The following is a 20,946-nucleotide window of genomic DNA, read 5'->3' on the forward strand; positions in this document are numbered from 1 at the left end:
CAGTGTACTGATTACCAGAGGGAAAGGGGTATGAGAGGAGGTAGAAAGGGACAAAGGGCGAATGACTGGTCATGGAAGGAGACTGGACTTGGGGTGGTGAACACACAATACAACATACAGATGATGTGTTATAGAATTGTACGCCTGAAATCTATATCATTTTATTAACCAGCATTACCCCAATAAATTCAATAAAAATTAAACATAAAAAATGAAAATCAAACAAAAGAAAAGAACATTTTAAGGAGAAAAGGAAATGATGACTACATTCTCTGGATACCAAAATTTAGTGACAGCCAGGAAGGCATGAAAGCTTACGCTTATAATAAGTTCAGATTGTGCGATTCTTAAAGATATCGTCCTGCATGAGGGGCAAATGAGAGTGATTAGCTCCATCATCGTTTCCACACACTGTAGAGGGTTAGAGACGGTGTCTGTCTCTCTGAAGACATGGCTAAAAAATTCTTGGTTGATGCTTAAGATTGCGGTAGATCATATCTCCAAACTAGCCCTTAAATTCTGGGTAGTTGGTTTATCCCAGGGAAGAACAGTCACATCCATAAACATTTAGGCTATTGCAAAATCCCTGGAAAGCCAACGTCATTGCCTAGTGAAATATCTACACCAAAAGTATAGCAATGCTTTCCACACATTCATTTTAGTGCCGTGTGCTGATCAGTTTCACAAGCACTCAGTTTTTGAAAGAAATGAACATCTCTAAGTTTTTGAGAAATGTTCATAGAAGGTCCATATTGTTGTATCTTGAAGTGATTTTAAGGGAATTTTAGGATTTGTTTGTTTCCTTTTGTTGAATCCTTGTTTAAAGATTCTCCAGGCCTAGAAAAATATGCCGAATAAGAAAACACAAAGTTGATTTCATCTGGCAGCTGAGTTTTAAAATCTTTTTATTTTAAAATACTTTCAAGATTTGGGAGGCGCTCCTCTAGCAGGGCAGTGGAGGGCGCTTGCAGCGGGACGTTCTGCGTAGTCACAGGAGCCCTCAGAGCCCAGCAATCTTGTCTCAAATCCCTGCTCTGCACTCACGGGCCTTGGGACCTGGGACAAGATAGACAACTTTTCTAAGTTCCAGTTTCTTAATACATGAAAAGGAACTAATAAGAGTAGCTATCTAATTGGGTTACTCAATTAAGTAAAATAGTGTTTGTAAAATGTTTAGTAGGATATAACATGTTATGACATAGATATACAACAAGATAGAGTAGTGCATGTTACTAATCTACAGATGGGTGTCTTGGCATTAATAATAACAATATATCAACAAAAAACAATAAAGCTTCTACAGATGCCAAAGAAACTATCTTTTCTCTCAAAATTGACTTTGTGTCTTCTTTTCTGCTCTGCTTCTCAGTCTTGCAGTGTCCTAGCTGGGAGGCTCATCAGTGAGGGCCTCGTAGTGAATTTTCTTATCCTTTCCACCATTAAAAAGTAATAATAGTGCTCGCTTCGGCAGCACATATACTAAAATTGGAACGATACAGAGAAGATTAGCATGGCCCCTACGCAAGGATGACACGCAAATTCGTGAAGTGTTCCATATTTTTACTAACCCAATTAAAAAATGAGGAAAGGGCTTGAACAGACACTTCTGCAAGGAGGACATACAGAGGATCCAGAGACACATGAAAAGATGCTCAATATCACTAGCTATCAGAGAGATGCAAATTAAAACTACAATGAGATACCACTTTACACCGGTGAGAATGGCTATCATAAACAAAGCAATAAACAACAAATGTTGGAGAGGGTGTGGGGAAAAGGGGACTCTGGTCCACTGTTGGTGGGATTGCAGACTGGTACAACCATTATGGAAAACAGTATGGAATTTTCTCAGAAAACTAAAATTGGACTTGCCTTTTGACCCAGCAATTCCACTGCTGGGATTGTATCCTAAGAACCCTAAAACACCAATCCCAAAGAACCTATGCACCCCAATGTTCATAGCAGCACAATTTACAATAGCCAAGAGTTGGAAGCAACCTAGGTGCCCGTCAGTAAATGAATGGATCAAAAAACTATGGTACATATACACAATGGAATTTTATGCTGCAGAAAGAAAGAAGGAGCTCCTACCTTTTGCAACAACATGGATGGAACTGGAAAGCATTATGCTGAGTGAAATAAGCCAGGTGTTGAAGGACAAATACCATATGATCTCACCTCTAACAGGAAGCTAAACAACAAAACAAACAAGCAAGCAAAATATAACCAAAGACACTGAAATAGAGAACAGGCTGACAGTGACCAGAGGGGAGAGGGGAGGGAATTTCAGGGGAAATAAGGGAGGGATTTAGAGGAACCTATATAAAGGATACATGGACAACAACTGAGAAGGGTGGAAATGGGAGGGAGGGGGGAGGATGGGGGTGGGATGGGATGGGAGTAATAGACAGAAAACTGTACTTGAAAAATTATTAAATAAAAAAAGGAAAAAAAAAGTAATAATAATTTCGTTTAGATAAAGTTTAATTTAACCATCCGAGAAAAAAATGGGGCGGAGAAGAATGTGAGCAAAAACTTGGCTTATAGTTGAGGTTCGAAATGTAAACACATTTAATACCGAAGCAGAGTTAGCTCCAGTTAAATGAACTCAACTGCCATTCACTCCTGAGTTGCCAGTCATCATGATTAATCTTTAAGCTGACAGCCAGGGACAGTAGAACTGAATGGACAACAAACAGAAAAGCCTGGTTTCAAATGCAGCACAGGGGCCCACAATGACATCGGTCACCCAGTGATTGATTCGGAGACTCAGCCCACATGAATTCAACAGGAAGGATTAGTGAACTTAAGAGCCCATGGCTTAGCACTCGGTGTTCAATGTTCAGTCATTCCACATTCACATAACCAAAGTGTCAGAGCTAGAAAAGAACCTAGTGTTCTGCTGCTGACATTGCTTCATTCCAAAGTGGCACGAAGAAATCAAGAGACAGTTGAAAGGTCACTAAATTATCACGGGCAGAGGTTGGCTAATCCCTTCCGTCTTCTAACTGCTGGTTCAGCATCACAGTGTATGTCCCAGGTGGCACTATTGGCATTTGTTATATATTTCATTAAATATGTAACATCCATTGTTGTACTTTACTCTAAAAAATAAATATATACTATCCATTGTTGTACTTTTGTTTAAAAAATGGAAATTATGTAATACCCACTATTACATTTGGTTGTGTGTATTTTATTTATTGGGATTTAAGGAAAAAGAAAAAAAACTCCAAAGGATAGTTTTTTTATAAGCCTTCAAATAATATAAATTAGTTAAAATCACTTGCAAAGCATGATGCCACAGTTTAGCCACAATGTTTAAAATTCATTATATTTATTTGCTTAACAATTATTGAAAGTCAACTGTATACAAAATACCATGGACTACAAAAGAAATAATGAGTATTAAGTCCTTGTTCTGTGCAAATACATTTCTAGGTGCAGAACAAGGACTTAATAAGCCTTATAGAGGTTTATTCACCTAAAATGAAAGGTCTTTCTCTCGCACTGCTTAAGTCTAGTAGAGGTGATGGGAAATGGACACAAAATCACGGAATTAAAAGATGGACTGTCCAGAGGAAGATAAGATAGGCAGCAACAAAGTCTGAAGCTGTCTGGCGGGAGAGCTGTGGTTTTTCCCCCAGACTGGCCCTCCCAGAGTAGGCAGCCCTGGGCCAGTCTCGCACAGTAGGATCTGAACACATGCAGATGAAGCAGGAAAGATGTGCTGGCCTGAAAGTGGGCAATGAAAATGTGAAAGCCCTAGGTCTACACGGTCGACAGGGAAGACCCAGCTTTCTTGAGAGATAAAGCTGGACAGGCAGTTTCCGGCAGGATCATAGAAATTTTGAATTCCAAGCTAAGCTATAGACAAGTAAAAAGACAAGAAGAAATTTTTAAATAAATGATAAATTCATTGAGGTTGATTTTTTTTAGTTAGACTCTGAATTTTTAAATAAAGGTCCACGTGTAGTTCTAAGAAAGAATAGAAAGAAATCTCATTTACCCTTTACCCAGTTTCCCCCAGTGCTAACAGCTTATAAAACTCCAGTTCAGTATCACAGCCAGAACATGAATGTCATTACAGCTAGACACAGAGCAGTGCACCGCAACTGAGTGCCTCGTGCTGCTTGCTGTTGTCACAATGTGTTCCTCCAATTTTCACTGACAGTCTCTACTCCATTGCTATAAATTTGCCTTTTCAAAAAATCATACACTATGTAACCTTTTGGGATTGACTTTTTTTTCCCACTCGGCAGAATTCATCAGAGTTGTTGTGTGTACCAAATTGTAGTGCGTGTAAAATACATGATTGCACTTCATTACTTTTCATGGGAATTGTCTTGATAGGTCCTAAAACAGCTGTCTTTAGGGAGAGGTATTTTTTCTTCAGAAACATCTGAATAGAGTTGAAATGTGTCCCAGGCAAGGATGAGGATAAAATGTCAGTGAAAAGGTGAGTGAGTCAGATGAGGACCTACTGGCAGAAACAGAGAAACAGAGAAACATGGAGGTGTAACTGAGTCTCCTTGCGGTTCTGAATTAGATTTGAGAGACTAAAAGGGGGCAAATCTCTGAGCACCCATGTTAGAAATAAAACAGAGCCTTGAAGAGTACAATGCAGGCCGCCTTTGGAGAGAGTACGCCTCCCAGACAAGCACAAACAGGTCAGATTTTCAATTCCATGTTTTCTTCATCCATCTCCTTTCGACATACTGGTCCTCACTCCCCCATCACACTGGTCCCTTTCAGTTTCACCATCGTTCAGAAATTAGGTTGACCCCACATGAACCTGGTTCTTTCTGCCACTCCCTTGTCTGCTGAACCATGACCACGGCACGCAGCAGCACTGCAGGCCCTCCCTGCAGAGTGAGAGGCTCAGCTGCCCTAGACGGATCCCCAGGAAACAGCCCCAGCCGGGCCCTCTCTGCACACTTCATTCCCCAGGCACTCCCGGCACGACTCCAGGTGCAGTTAGAGAATTGTGTCATTTCCTCCTCTCAACACCTGTATGAGAGAGAATTACTACTTCCCTCATCTTGTAGGTGAGGAAACTGAGGCTCAGAAACTTTGACCTTGACAAAGTTACACATCTAGTAAGTAGAAAGTGTGAAGGTTCAAAGTCAAGGACTCTAACTACATACTATCACCTCCCATTCTTAACAAATAAACCCTAGTGACTGCAGCAGGCTCAGTCGAGCGATCACAAGCTACGGAATAATTCTTAGCAAAATGATATTTTTCTTTTGTGTGAACATTGCATGAGAAATCATGAAATTTTTCCGATTCCAAATATACTTTTTATCTTTTTTTTAATATTTAATTCCAGACCACTCAGATAAGTCTGTCCTGTTCTTATCAACTTCTTTTGACAAAAAGATCCACAAGCCAGTGGCCTTTGTGGCAGGTGGATCCCCCCACCCCTGAAGACACAGCTGCTGCAGTTCTTCCATGTTTCTTTGGGATCCATTTTCACAAAGGGGCATGATCTTACTCGGCCAAGTGAAGTGATCATGGTACTTCATAATACGTCAAGACTCAAGCTGTTCTCAGCTGATTTCCATACAATTTGATTAGTGCTCATTTCCACCAATAAAGGGAATGCCAGTTTTTAAGTAAATCAAGTCTTATGGGAAAGGGTAGAGAAGGAAGTACTTAGATTTAAGATTGTTTTAATAGTTACATTATGGCTAAGAGATAAACCAGGGTAACATTCGAAGAAACCAGGAATGAAAACACAGGGTGATTATAGGTATGGATGCTGATGGGGGAGGAATAATTGAATTTTATCATACAATTGTTAAGTTGGTGATGCTTCCTGGTGACTTAAGTCAGTGGTCACTTTCACCCAGGAGCCTCCTCCTCACACCCATTATCTAGCTAGTCGACATTCCTCTATGTTCCATAGCACACCCAGTAAATCCCTCAGTTATATGTTATTGTTCTCAACTCTAACCCTCTCTTTACTTCCTTGTTTCACACATTACACTGAGAAATGGCAAGCTGGGTTTGACGTCATGCTGGGTTTGACCTCATGCTTTTACTTTGCATTCCCAGATCCAACACAATCCTCAGTACTTATTAGGAGTTCAAATAAAACTTACAGAATGAATTTTCACTCTGACACCCTGTCCTTCTGAAAGCTCTGGTTACACTTACAAAACAAATGTTTTACATGTAAAACATATATGTTGCATTGGCCATGACTCTGGGTTTTGCATTTTGCTCTTCCCAGTCCTGTGACTCTGGGGATGATGGAAAAGGTTCAGATCCTGGGATCAGGCAATGGAGGTTAAGAGAGAACCAGAGCTGCTTGTCTTGGTACAGGCTGAAGGTGGAGAAGAATAAGCTAAGCAAATCCACATTACATCCTTCTTAGCACAAGCAGGCATTTGATCCATATAAGAAATACTGCAGAGATTTTGCCTGAGCTAACTTTAGCTTCATACTGACTTGCTTTGAAGAGCCAGCTCCAAACTCTGACATGAATAATTGTACCACTTTTGGTAGAATAACCATTCTAGATTTCACTTTTTTTCCATCTCATCAATTAAGTGGTTACATGAGGCACAAACTTCAGAGGGTTGTGAGAATCAATTCACATAAGTAACTAATTTAGCATGGTCTTCAGCCCGTACATAGTCTGTGATTTATAAAAGTTAGCCATGATTTCATTAGCTGCTCAATCATTCATGACAGTTAACATTTTTGCTGCATTTTATGTGGTAGTTTCACACCCATTATTGTATTTTATCCTTGTAACACCTCATGAGCTGAGCTGGGAAGGTGTTTTATCCCACTGGATATATAACAATTCTTCTAAGAGATTTACAGATGTGTTCAGGTTCACACAGGTAAGGTGGGATGGCTCCAAGATTATGCTGAAATCTTGTGATTTTATTCCTTCAGGCTCCTAGAAGGGTCCCCAACGTTGGTAATTGTCCTTTCTCCCACTGTACTTTTAAAGTCAGAGGAGCTGCCAGAGAAGCAGCCATGGCAAAGAACATTATTGGTTCACTGCTGGGGAAAGGAAGGAAAAAAGCGAGGAAGGTGGTTCCTATACAGTGAGGCAGGGTGACATTTCTCCTTCGCAATGCCCATAAACCTCAACGGAGAGCTGCTGCCTGGGTCTCCCAAAGGGATGTTCTGTTTTCCCTTCAAAAGTTGGTCTGCTGACCCTCACATGTTCTCTTACCATTGTTAACATTCGGCAGAGCATAGAGCAGGCTGGGTGGGAACAGTGTAAGAAAGGAAGGAACAGTTGGAGTGCCATCTGGACGTCCCAGAGCGCACTCTCGGTTTGAAACCTGAGAATCTGATCACAAACCCCTTCATATCAAAATGATGAAAAGCTTTGAAAGAAGGTCTGAGTGGTGATGGAGGTGGAACACTATGAAAATGTCTGGATCTTCTCCCTAAATATTGGAAGCAAAATGATCCTTCTTAAAGAGCCAGAAACCCTCCCCCAAACAGGATTTATAGCAACGAGCATTCTGAACCATAAAGTCTCTGATCCTTGCAAATCCCACACCGTTTCATATAACTAAGAAGTCTGTCATAGCTTCTCTCTGGGCAGAGGGCTGGGATAGATGAAAATGTGTAGTAGCTCCAACCTGCCCTTGGGATAATTGCATGTTCCGAACAACATCAAACAAAAAGGCAGCCTCTACTTTATTGGCATTAGGTGCCATTAGGTTGTCAAGGATCCTGTGATCTCAAACTGCAAGACTAGGCAGAAAATGACTGTGTCGAGGATATTAAAAGATGGCAAGATATTCCGTCCATTGTTGCACCATCACTTTTTTCTCCAATCATTTTGAGGCACATCTGGGAGGAGGAAAACCAGTAGGATTTTCCCGTAAGGCAGATGGTACAATTTAAAGAAAAAAGAGTGGTTTTGCTGGGCTTATAAAAGCCCCATCTGACCTCTTGGTTTATAAACTTTTTTAGATGCAAAGAACTATATAGATGGCTATGGTATTGTTGTACCCAGCAGGTAACAGAGAAGCACTGAAATTACATTATAAGTTATCCACATTTCAATTAACTTCCCGGGGCTTCTTTATTATTATTTTTTGTTATGACAGATTGTTGTCCATGGATTTGAGGAGGAAGCCCAAATAAAATGGCTGCAAAGTCAAACTCTTCCTGATTTTCTAGAAACAAAGTCTTTTTAAACAAGCCATGGGGTAATCAGTGGGATGAGGTCCAGTATACAATTTAATCCCAGAACTGTCATGGTATAGTAATGAGGTTGAGGCTTCACGAGGTTAACAGGGGTGGCTGCTATGACACAACCAGTTAGTGGCAGCCTCATGACCAGCATCCAGGATTGCTAATTTGTAGACAAAGATGTGTCACAGTATCATGTTACCTGTAACTTGCCTAAATGTAAATTATTTGTATCTTCAAGTTCGAAGTGACTTCAGAGTTTCTGGTATCCATGTTGCTGGTTGTTGTTTTGCTTGGCCAGCTTAGCACGTGCTTGGGGAGCCAGTTTTTCTCCATCTCATCCATATGGCTGGGGGAAGTGGGACCCATGCACGTCCTCCAACTTCTAGGATGATGTTAACTCATTCCTGGTCAATCAGAGCTCTTCCTTATCTTCCTTGGCTTGTGGATTATGGTGTTAAGTTAGGCAAGTGGTCCCAGCTAAGCCAATCAGAACACTGTCTGAGACAATTGCTAGAGTTATAGAGGATGATAATTAATACACATAGCATATAGAATAAATGAGACTTAGAGGACCTAATTGGTATAGAACTCTATTTTTATCTCCCACTGTCTCTTATCGTGGGAGAATTTCTTCTGACCCTGCATGGGAACTCCAATAGACTGATGACCTTCTTTCACTCTCAGGGAACGAAAAGCTCTTTATGTGTTTGTACAGATGTAGTTCAGTATTTAGGATGGCAAGGCCCATTTGCTAGGGAAAGGCCCCCCTTTCCTCAAAGGTACAACTTCTCGTCATTCCCTAACTGGAGCTACAGCAGACAAAAACACACAGGCTGGAAAGGAGTGAGGACATGATCTTTTCTCCTTGTTTCTCTTTGCCCACCTTACACCTTTATCTCCTCCTTCCCCAACTTCGTAAGCAGATGGCATACCCTGAAGGGTCAAGTCTGAGATGGAGGTTGGGTGGGGTGAAAGGGGATGAAGAGGAAGCACAGTGTAGGGAAGTGTTTGGTACTGTTTGCCGGGTACAGTTCTGTCCGGGCTTTGTGCTCTCTGCTTCTGACTTCCTCTTGTGCTCATTTTCATGGGTTCTTTGGAGACCTTCAATGATGGGGTTCTCAAACCATCCATGCCTTCAACCAAATATTTTTTCATTCTGCCTGGAACCTTATTCTTACCACAGCCATAGTGTCTGCAGTTCAATCTCTCTTTCTGACAGAGTCTAAGACAGCTGCCCTGACAGTGTTCTCACATGCATTGTCCACACACAGTCTGCTGAGGGCTAAACTTGTGCCCCCTGACTCCAAACTTATGTGTCGAAGTCCTAATCCCCAGCCCCTGAGAATGTGACTGTATTTAGGTAAATCTCCCGCCCCTCACTAAAGCCAGGCACACTCCATAACATACAGAGAGAATTATTATGGGAAGAGCTGGAAGAGAAAAGCTTTGAGTGACTCTATTTGGAGTTTGTCAGGTGTTCCTTCCTTCTTTTTGTGGGCACCCAGCTTTGGTGACATATGAATTATGCATCTAACCTGAGCAGCATGTGTGTGCTCCTGCCACCTCACTGCCAAATATGACGTCTGTATCCATGGCCACTCCCATGTCGAGCATCTATGCATCCAAATAACAAGAGTCTATGAACCTTCTAAACAACCAAGGAAAAAAATGAAGCCTCTATAACTATTCAAAAGGCCATTGATCAAAACAAGATGTTGTTAAAAGCCCAAGGGGAAAAGAAACACAGAGGCTATCAAACAGCCCTATCCTTCAGTGAGAAAATGCAGGGCATTCGAAAACTGTCTTACTAGAATATAAGTGGAAGAGGATGACAAACGGCTACTCTGAAGACTGTTTGCCCGTATTAGTCATGTCAGTCATGACGTTCCAATTGGCATATATATCCCTTAGTTTTTGTTTTTGTTTTGCCCTTTCCACTGTAATAAGTGACAGCTGCATTATGGAGCTGTAGGCACCAGTGTAGGCCAGGTATGTGTGTGCACGTGCATGCACGAGTGCATACTCTACCCAATTTCTTGCCTTCCTGGCAACATCACGAGGGAATGAAGACTCTCTCTTTCTCTCTTCATCAGATGGGGGAGGACACTAAAGCACAGAAGGTAAGTTATTTTTTGAAGGTCATGAGCCTAGTAAGTTGTGAAGCTGAAGTTCAAACCTTCATTGGGATGACTTCAAAGGAAGTCTCCTCACCAGATTAAAACAGGGGTGCTCAAGACCTCCACCAAAACCTCTTAAAGTGCTCCAGGTAGACATGCTTGACTCTCCTCTGTCTAGACAAGCCAACATGTGGTAGAAATAAGCAAAGAGAATGGGGAAACCTGTAGAACCAGACAGTACAATGGAAGGCTCCAGGGACTGGGGGGTTGGATAGGGTGGAGACAATGGAAAAAAGTTAGTGAAAGGGTTCAAACTTCTCTTTATAACATCAATAAGTTCTGAAGACATAATGTACCATAGTTAATAATCTGGCTATAGTCAATAATACTGTGATGTATACTTGTAGTTTGCTAGAAGGAGATTTATTAGTGTTTTCCTCACATCAGAAAAAGTTAAAAGGTCACTATGCGAGGTGATGACTCTGTCCATTAACTTGATTGTGGTGATCATTTCTCCATGTGTGCAGACATCAGACCATCATGTTTTATACCTTAAATACAAACAATTTTCTTTGTCAATTATATCTTGGTAAAGCTAAAGAAAAAAAAAAAACAAGGGGACAAGAACCGTGAGGTTTCTCTCTCCTCTCATCCAAGCCCTGAATGAGAACCTGCCAGCACGACATCAATGCTGTGCCTCTGCCCTGTAAGCTTTTACTCCACCAACTAACTCATCCATTGCTTTATTCCTGGGTCTGTGTATTTGTTCACTCGTTAACTCGTTTTTTCTCTCTCAGTGTGTACCCTACTTCTGAAAGCTCTGCTGTTAACTCCTCCTTGTTCAAACGTCCACACCCAGAGCTCAGAAGGATCTTCCTGCCCAGCGCTCTGAGTCAGAGGCTCAGACCCACCACGCCCAGCTCCCCAGGTGTTCTGGCCACTGCTGCCTTTCCGACAAGTCAGTAGCACAAAACCAACAAGCAATAAAACACTTTCAGATTCTCCTCATCAAGAGAATGGCTTTAATTCAACTGAAACTTTGCAGATGAGAAAGTAGGATTTAAAGCCTAAAGTCTCTAAAGAGAGGAAGTCCCAAGTTCAAATTGTGGTTCCACCAGTTCACATTGTAGGGCCTTGATTGAGGTAAGTTGAAAGTTGTTCATTGCAATGTGGGGATAAAAATGGTACCCAGCCCATGGGTGAAGAAGATTAAACAGGATCATAGAAAATGCTTAGGACACACGGCAATACACATATCTGTCACTCTTGTAGGTGGTGAGGACAGAGCAAAGAGCACCAAGAACCCCCATGCTCTTATCCAGTGTATGCTGTGATGGAGAGCAGAGATGATAGGAAAATACACAAAAATATAATATTTTGGATTTGTCATACATGCTAAGAAGAATCATAAAGCAGGATAAATGTCTGAGAGTGGCCCTCAAGCAGCTGGGTTACACTAGGCAACGTGGGGTGAGGAGCACAGAGTGGCTGCTAATGTACATGCTCCCAGTGTGAGCTGCTCCTAACAGGTCTCACCAGGTAGACCCCAAAGCTGACAGTCCTGTAACAGGACTGTCAGGGGAGAGAAAGTCATAAAATGGACATTTATGTCCATTTTTCCTTGAATACATCTGATTGGGTCATTTTGTTTCATAAATTGCTGATCAAACTCACTGTTTCATCCAAATGTGTTAGCCAGCAGAACCCAGAGCCTTCCACGAAGGAAAGGGCCTGAGGTCTTGGAGACGTCAAAGTCATAGGCCTGATTCCCCTTCCTAGAGTCAGAGCGGCAGCACACCTGAGCTGGGGTGTTGGTGGGACCAGCCCTCCAGGCTGATAGAGAAGGTAACAGCTTCTCCCATTCCCAGGGTTGTCATCACTGGGTCACGGGAGCCAGCTTGGGCTGCCGTCCTAAAGAGACCTGCTTTTGCTGGTAAGGCAGCAAGTCCTTAAAATATCAGTCTGGGTAAAAAAAGGTAAAGGGATTCAGGGAAAAAATAATCCTCATAGACACAGACAACAGTATGGTGATTGTCAGAGGGAAAGGAGATAGGAAGAGGTAGAAGAGGGAAATGGGGGCATAAATTGGATGATGTTTTATAGACATATACGCCTGAAACCTAAATAATTTTATCAACCAATGTCATCCCAATATATTCAATTAAAAAAAAACAATGCCACCAGCGAATTCCCAAAATAACCCCTAGAGGGCAGTATCTCTCTTTTGATCTCGTGGTTAGCAGTCTTTTCTGGACTGCCTATTCTTTCTTTTTTTTTTTTTGATTTATTTAATTATTTTTCAAGTACAGTTTTCTATTACTCCCATTCCATCCCACCCCTCCCCCGTGCCCCCCCTGCCTCTGCCTATTCTTTCTGAGACAGGTGAAGCTGTGTCACAAGCACAAATAACTTACCCCAGTTCAACTCCCTGTGCTCAGGAGAGAGAGGAAGAAAAGAAAGAGAGAGAGAAATAATATTTTTCAGAGAATTTTAAAAACTTTTTTCTTTTTAAATGGACTTAGTTTTGCCTGTCTTAAACTTTATATAAATGGAGTCATTCAGTGTGTACACCTTTGTATTTGGCTTTTTTGGCTTAACAAAATGTTTGTGAGAATAATTCATATGTGTATCAGTAAACTGTTATCGTTTCTTCAATAGGATTGTACCTTATGGATGTAACTCAACTTTTCCATGTACCTGTTGGATCTTTGAGTTGTTTCCAGTTAGGAGACATTATAAGTAAAGCTGAAATAAACATTAACAGGGAAAAAGTAAGTGTTCAAGGTTAAAAGAGACATTGGCAGCAGCCCCCAAGGGCGCCTTATGCCCCTCCCACCCTGACTGCCAGCGCTTTGGAAGGAGGTCTCTTACACAAAGAAAACGCCTCTTACTATCCTCCCTGGCTCCCTTCTTCTGTCCAGGGCAGCCTGACAGGCGTGGTCAGCCTTCAAGGTCCTTTCAGCAAGTCCTGAGGTACCGGGAGCCACTAACACTTCCCCCCATGGTCTATCTGCTTCTATTTCTCCCTGGCCTTTACCACCCAGCCCTGTGCCCTCCCCCTTCCTCCTTGCTGTGGCCCCCACCCCAAACACCTGCTTAATGTGAGTTCTATTGAAAAGGACAGCTCACCTCACTTGGAACTAGTCTTTCTCTTTCAGTATAATGTCTCTTGCAGCTCAATTTTAATGTGCTGGCTCCTGAGAGATTACGACCCTTTGGCTCAACAGAATAGAGGCTGGTTTTAAAGTGACAACACCCTCACTGGTGCAAGGGTTCTGGCTTGTGCCAACTGACCCACAGGGCCCTCTTAAGCAGGACAGGGGTTGTTTGTGAGGCAGGGGAAGGCACAAATGGACCAGCTTTGGAGATCCCCGCCCTTACCCCACTCCCTCCAGCTCCAACTGGAACATCTCTCAGTGTGCTTCAACAGCCGCCTTTTAGTTGAAAAAGGATAACAGAAAAGGCTGAACACTGCTGGCTTGGACCCACATCCACGCTGCCCCCTTATCCACGTTTCAGGGTGCTGGGAGTCAGCGTGCTACAGCGTGAGAAGACATCTTCAAAAAAGTCAGAGTAATGAAGATCTGCCGTCTTCCATGTGAACATCTTAGTGCTGGTTTCCCAAGCCTGGATTCTACACTCTCAAGGTCCCTTCAAAAAACATCTCTCAGAAGGGTCTGTGACTGTCTCGCAGGCCTTAGCACCCCAGGGTCCCTTAGTCACGCTCCATGTGTTAGGGATTGAAAAAACCCTCAGGGTCTCTAAAACCAGCTGGGTGGCAGCAGTGAGAAAGCTTAACCCTGAGCAGGTTTTTCTCACACCCACAGTCGATTATACAGTTTTTAAATCTTTTCATTTCTTGCCAAAAAAGATAGGTCCCATACCAGAGAGAAACTGGGTTTCATACCACACCAAATAGGAACAAAACAGGAAAGGAAGAGAGAGAGAGAGAAGATAGAGAAGAAAATATTAAATAAGAAAGATTAAAAAGGAAATTGTTTGGGGGAACTTTTCTACTGGGGTCTGTAATGGGAGTATTTGACCTCCTGGGCATAAAGGTGAATCGGCCTCCCACTGGGAGAAAAACCACACTTCATTCTTCTTCCTCAAGATTTCCTCAGGTTTCCATATAAAACACAAATCCAGCCCAAATAGAGTCCATCCCAAGATAGGATGGGTATCCAAACTATCCTAGGGTAGTTTCTCCTTAGGCATTGTTAAGTGAATTAATAAAGTTTCCTTTTAAGTGGCATCTTTGACACTTGCAATCAAAAAGAATAATAATAATTTCTCCCCAAATACATATATAGAATCAAATAAGAAATATTCCCATATTCTATATATGGAAATGTAAGCTCCAAAGTTTCTTTCACTCTTTTCTCTCCCCTGCACTGCCCTAAGTTTGATTCACCCTCGGACACCACCTTTCAATGTTTTGGCAGCTTTGTCTACGCATAAAGAGGAGACAACGGTGGGATGTGACGGTAATCATCACTATTTATTTTTTCTTGTCACATGTCAGAGAAAAGAAACAAATCATTCCGGGATAATTCAATACTTCGAAGAAGGGCCCAGAACGCAAGTAAAAGTCCTCAGCACTTCTCAGGCAGGGCTGCTGCAGGAACAAGGGTGTCAAACTCTTCTTTTGAAGAAGGCTTTGAATGCGTCTCACTCTTCCAGGATATGTGACAAATACATTTAAATGTCTCTCTTTGGTTTGCTTGTCTTGTTTTGTTTCCTTCCTGCTGCTCTCAGGGTGTATGACGGAGGGAGATGGCATAAGTGAAAAGGACAGGGTAGAACCATTTTTTCTTGAGTTTTTTGCTGCTGAAATAAAAATATTATAACAATAACAGTTGCTATTTATTAAAGGTTGCTGAGCACATCATTCTTTTATTTAATCCTCGCAGCACCAAGGAAGACGTCATTATCTCCACTTGACAGGTGAAAATTGTGTCCGGGACATGAGGGAGGAAATGGCCTAAACTCTCAGAATGTCCTCGCTCCTAGGAACCATTGTCCTGCATGAGGCGTGCCACCTGTTGACGCTGTGGACTCTTCTCCGCACGATTACTGTGCTCAGATTGCTGCAAACTGTCCAAGTCTTGCACTAAGGGGTGAAACCTAGGCCTTTCTGACTCCAAAACATGGACTCTAGATATTGCACTACAAACATTCCCATATCTTGTCAGAACAAATGTTTTGAGTTTTATTACCTCAAAATATATGGTTACTACGCATAGCCCACAGTGAAAATTGAGCCTTTTACTAAGCATTTTCTAAAGCATTCTTCAACAAGAGTCTGCGGAGGCTTCCCCTGGCCAGGCCTTTCACTGGCCACCACAGGCATGGCCCTGGTAGAGATGGCTCCACAGGGGCCCCTGAGGACCACACAGCCCAGGACACTTGGAGATGGGGGAATAAATGAGGAAACAGAGCACAGAGCTGCACGCTTGTACAGCACACAGTCAGTGACTCAGAGGCCACTACCCCCTACAGTGTAGTTTCTTAGTCAGGGCACCGTTGACCTTTGCAGTTGGATACGTGTTTGTTGTCGGTCTATTCTGTGCATTGTGGGATATTTACTGGCATCCTGAATTCTACCCATTAAATGCACGGAGCACTCTCCTTCCCCAGGTGTGACAACCAAAAACGTCTCCAAACACTGCCAAATGTCCCCTGGGGGTGGGAGGCAAGGGAGGCCCCCGTTGAAAATAACTACCCTACAGGTACACCAGGGCAGTGATAAACAAGGAAACAAAGTTTCAGGTTGCTAATCATGTCATCTGATTTTTAAATGAAGTCTTATTATGTACCAAGCTCTTTAAAAAACTGATCTTACTCCATTCCTTTTTTACTTTATTTGTATTTTTATATATTTTTAGAGAGAGGAAGGGTGGGAGAAAGAGAGGGAGAGAAACATCAATGTGTGGTTGTCTCTCACGTGCCCTTTCCACCGGGGACCTGGCCCACAACCCAGGCATGTGCCCTGACTGGGAATCAAACCGGCCACCTGTTAGATCTCAGGCCTGTGCTCAACCTACTGACCCCCTCCAGTCAGGGCTCATTCCATTCCTTTTTAAATTTTCATTTATTTTCACAGTTCTTGTCACAACCTTAGTATATAAAAGTTGTGATAATGCCTATTTTATAGGTGGGACTGATGCACCAAGAGCTTAAGTAATTGACCCAAAGCTACATAATAGTGACTTGATGGAAATGGGGATTTAAATCCTGGCCTTTCATCTTTATCAATGCACTGAGACATGAAAAGCATTTTAAGAGTCTTTCTAGGCCCACTCATTTTCTTTACATATCTTCAGACAGAAGATAACACTACCGACATAAGAGAATGAATATTTATGATTCTATGTTCAGTGTAATCCTTTCCATCCTGGATCTAATTAATACAGTTTATTGGATGATTCATATATGTGAGTCTTGTCCATATATCTAGAGATAATACATTTTAATTCTGAACAATGGAATGAGTTTCATATCTTGGTTTATCTTTGGCAGTCCAACTGCAAACTGTGTGGAGACCAAGATATCCCTTAAGGATAATAAAATGTTATTGGCTGAGACAAAACACATTGAGTTGTTTCTACTGGAGTGACTTAACAACACACACAAAAAGCAGACCCAGAAGCCTCCTCCCCATTAAATACCTGTAAGGAATCTTCAAGGTTACCAGAAAGTCTTCATTTAATTCACCAGTTTACATTAGTTACATTTCCTTGGTAGTTCTTAGAAAATTCTAAGTGGAATGTTTTTTATAGACAAGGTTTTGACATGGCCCATTTGGTAGGCTTGGATAACAAGGAGGGAATAGTGATCATTTTATATCCATTGTTTTACTCCGGTAGACTATTAAGATCTGCTCCTTGCTATCCAATTTCTCTTTGCATCTGTAGTCTGTTTGTACGTTATCCAAAATCCGGTAAGTATGGGAACATCAACATAAGAATCATAACAGTCACTGAAGCTTTACTAAAACAGTGGATTTACTTATGAATTATTGCCTGTGAAGAAAAAAGCCACCAGCAACATTCTGATTCAGGGAAGGCCAGCTTGCTAGCTCCTACCTGGCCTGCTCCCTAGGAGGAGTCAGGGAGAATGAGGACTGTGCATCAGACCTCTCACAGTCATGTGTATATACACCCTGGACAGATGCGTGTCAGGTGGTGTCTGGACACTCTCAGTGACTTGATTTAAAAGAAAAATTTGGAGGCAGAACATGGTACATATGCCTGGCTCAAGTTTGCCTTTGTGCCATTTCAGTGAAGAGAAAGAGAGCTGGATATGCTAGTTAATTTAATATAAATCTCCAAGGAGCAAGGAGATTGGCCAACCTCAAGAACAAGACAAATTATTTTCATGTGCTTTTAAGTTACATTAGGGACAAATATTGGAAAAGATGTATATTGATAACAAATTTATTATTTCTACCTTGAATACCACATAAAGCAAATATAAAATAAAGAATTAGTCTGAACAGAATAAAACAATATTTCACAGAATTTCACAACTAAAAGTTTTCACTAATTCTGATAAGATTTCCCCCATTCACCCCAACTAGGTTTACCCCATATTAAAATAAGCCTGGTACTCATGTCACGGAAAATGGTTAAATTTGTCATCATTCTAAGTCTTTATACCTGAGCAAACTTCCTCTCCACTCTAACCTGGCTGACTCCTATTCATCTGTTTTGGGTCTACGTTTAAATGCCACTTAAATTTTTTTCTCCCAAATTCCTGATTGTAATTAAGTTCTCACTGTCTTAAAAGCTGCACATTTTATGCTGAGCATTTTGCAATTTGTAGCAAAATGTATTTAAAGCTAGTCTCACCATCAGGTGCCTTATCTGCCCCTCTGTCTCGAGGCACCAGCACCCTAGTGGAGACTCCGTGCTTATTTCATGAATGAATAATGAATAAATGAAAAGCAGAAATGAGAGCAACTATCTGTCCCCTAAGAGAAGCAAAGAGCAGCCCCTGCTCCCAGTAGGCCTTAGCTGTATTTTGTTTCTCCTCCAAAAATGCCTGTAACACTCCTTCTTGTATATTTATATCAAAATTCTTCTTTTCTGGAGCCAGCTGGAATAAGTCCCTACCCCCTGCAACCTCGGTGTCCCAAGTCATGGCCAGAGGACGGAGCACGTTGACACACAGTTGAAGCGAATATGACAATAAGGCCACGTTCTGGCAGGAAGCACCACAGGAAAGAGGTGTGTTTACCTTGATATCGTTTCTCTTTGCTCCACCCAGCCTGAAACAGAAGCCCTCAACGAAATTTAGTTCCCGAGTTTAACCCTTTAATAAACTGGCCTCTGACTCCACCTGGTGGAGATACAGAAACCTGTGGCAATAAAACAATCCAAGTGGAGATAAAAAGGTACCTGATCTATTTCTCAAAAAGACCCATTAAGAAGGACAGATTGCCAGTTATGAAAACAGCCACAGGGGTGTAACCTGTGCCATAGAGAGTGTGGTCGATAATACTGTAATAACCGTGTATGGTGCCAGGTAAGCATGGTGTCAGATTTGTGGGGTGATCGCTTCATGAGGTATGGAAATGTCTAACTACATGTTAGACATTGTTGTGTGCCTGAAACTAATGTAATATCCCATGTCAGTCATAGTTAAAAATAAATTTTAAAGAGATACAGAATGTTACGCTCCAAAGCAAATCCCCTCCTAAAAAAAGACCCATGCCCTAAACATCAAATGCATGACCTTCTGTGATGTAACTTACCCACTCGAGCCCAGACATAGGCTGGAACAATCGTTGGCCTGGGACTCTCTGCTGCCATTCTTCCTTCTATGTTTTGCCAGGTGTTTTAAGAGTCCAGAGACCTGCGTATTCCATTTTCCCAGTTACTTGGCTGCAGGCTTCTGGTTAGTTTCCACCAATTGGAAGTACTGTCAGGCGTTAGAAAGGCCTACGGTGGGAGAAGGGGGTTGCTTCCCTTTCCAGGTTCTCTTGGCTTCTCAGCAGCAGGGGATGGTCAGCACCCCACTGTCGCTGTTTAGCACTGGGGGCCCCAGAGCAGAGTCCTATCTCCTGCGGAGCAGCTGAGGGCCGGTATCTGGTTTAGATGGTGCTTCATGGGTAGTTTCAGGACTTGCCCAGAAAGGCCGCTTCTGCACCATTCTGGGCCCTGAGGACCCTCTCTGCCTCCATTTATTCCTTCAGTCAGGGGCGTCGTTGCTGTTCTCAACAGCTACTTAGCACAGAGTTACCCAGGTGTAACCCATGCTCTGTGTTAAATCCCCATGTTTGAAAAACCTGGGGTGGTTTTTGACCTACAAAATCTGTCTCAGGACTTGAATACTCTGTCTCAGATCTATTTCAGAAAATGAAGGAAATCGACCTGCTAAATAAAAAGTTAATTTTTTTTTTTTTAGAAATCATAGAAGAAAACAGGAGAAACTAGAAAGGGTTTTTTTTTTTTAAACTTTGGAAGTGACACAGTAAATTATAGTAAAAGACTGACATGCTTGCTTACCTAAACATTGAAATTCTTTAAATTCTTTAAATGTTTAAATTCAAAGAAAAACAAGTGAATAAAGAAATCTCAAGTTAGAAAAATATCATAGTCACTGTCTTAGTTCAAGCGTTTATTAGTTTCATTATGGTGAGATGCTACTGGTCTCTATTTTGTCTCTTTTATTTCCAAAACATTCTGAATATTTTTCTCAAAGTTTCATTTCTAAAAATCAAATAAAATGCTATAATCCCCTTCTTTGAGCTACTGGTCAATGAAGAGATTTTTTAAAAGTATTTAACTTCAGAATCAATCAAAGAAATGCAGAGTAAAACAGTAATATGTATCTGCTAACTCTTCCTCTCCTGGCTACAGCTTAAAATTATCTCAGGGCAGTCCTTCTCGGCAACCTTGTGTGGTCCAATTAGAGCAATTTTAAAAACAGTACACTAGATAAACAAAATATAGAATAACAAACAATACAGAAAATCAATGAAACCAAGGATTGGTTCTTTGAAAAGTTTTTTTAATGACAAATTTTTAGTTAGGTTGATAAAGAAAATGAAATAAGACTGAACTAAAATCAGAAATGAAAGAGGGAACATTATTACTGATTCAAAGAAATAAAAAGAATTGTAAGAATTATGAAAAGCTGTCTGCAAAGAAATTGGATATTCTAGATGAGAGGAACAAATTTTTAGAGACATACCATCAACTAACACTGAATCATAAAGAAATAGACAATCTAAGTGGACCTATAACTAGTATGGAAATTGAATCATTAATCAAAAACCTCCTAAAAAATAAAAGCCCAAATCAGATGACTTTACTGGTGAATTCTACCGAACATTTAAGGAAAAAAATAACACAAATCTTCCTAAAGCTCTTCCACAACACCAAGGAGGAGAAAACACTTCTAAATTCATTCTCTGAGGCCAGCATTACCCTATTACTTAGACCAAAGACATTACCAGAAAAAAAATGTACAGCCCAGTACCCCCGATAAACTGATGCAAAATTCCTCAAGAAAATGCTAGCAGAGTGAATTCAACAATCTGTCAAGTGCATTATATACTATAACAAACAGATTTATTTTGGAATGGAAGAATATTTCTACATTTGGCTTTTAATACAGCCATACCTCCTACGTTTTATAATTTTAT

General features: G+C 41.4%; 1 non-coding gene across 1 annotated transcript; it reads left to right on the forward strand.

Moving 5' to 3' along the window:
- Window positions 1–1,455: 1,455 nt before the first annotated feature.
- On the forward strand, window positions 1,456–1,562 carry LOC118997887 (U6 spliceosomal RNA). Its single transcript, XR_005068744.1, has one exon. It is a non-coding gene; the product is annotated as a U6 spliceosomal RNA (small nuclear RNA).
- The last annotated feature ends 19,384 nt before the right edge of the window (window positions 1,563–20,946 follow it).

Source organism: Sturnira hondurensis, unplaced genomic scaffold (assembly GCF_014824575.4).
Source record: "Sturnira hondurensis isolate 20B ecotype Veracruz unplaced genomic scaffold, ASM1482457v3 Scaffold0013515, whole genome shotgun sequence".
Lineage (NCBI taxonomy): Eukaryota > Metazoa > Chordata > Mammalia > Chiroptera > Phyllostomidae > Sturnira > Sturnira hondurensis.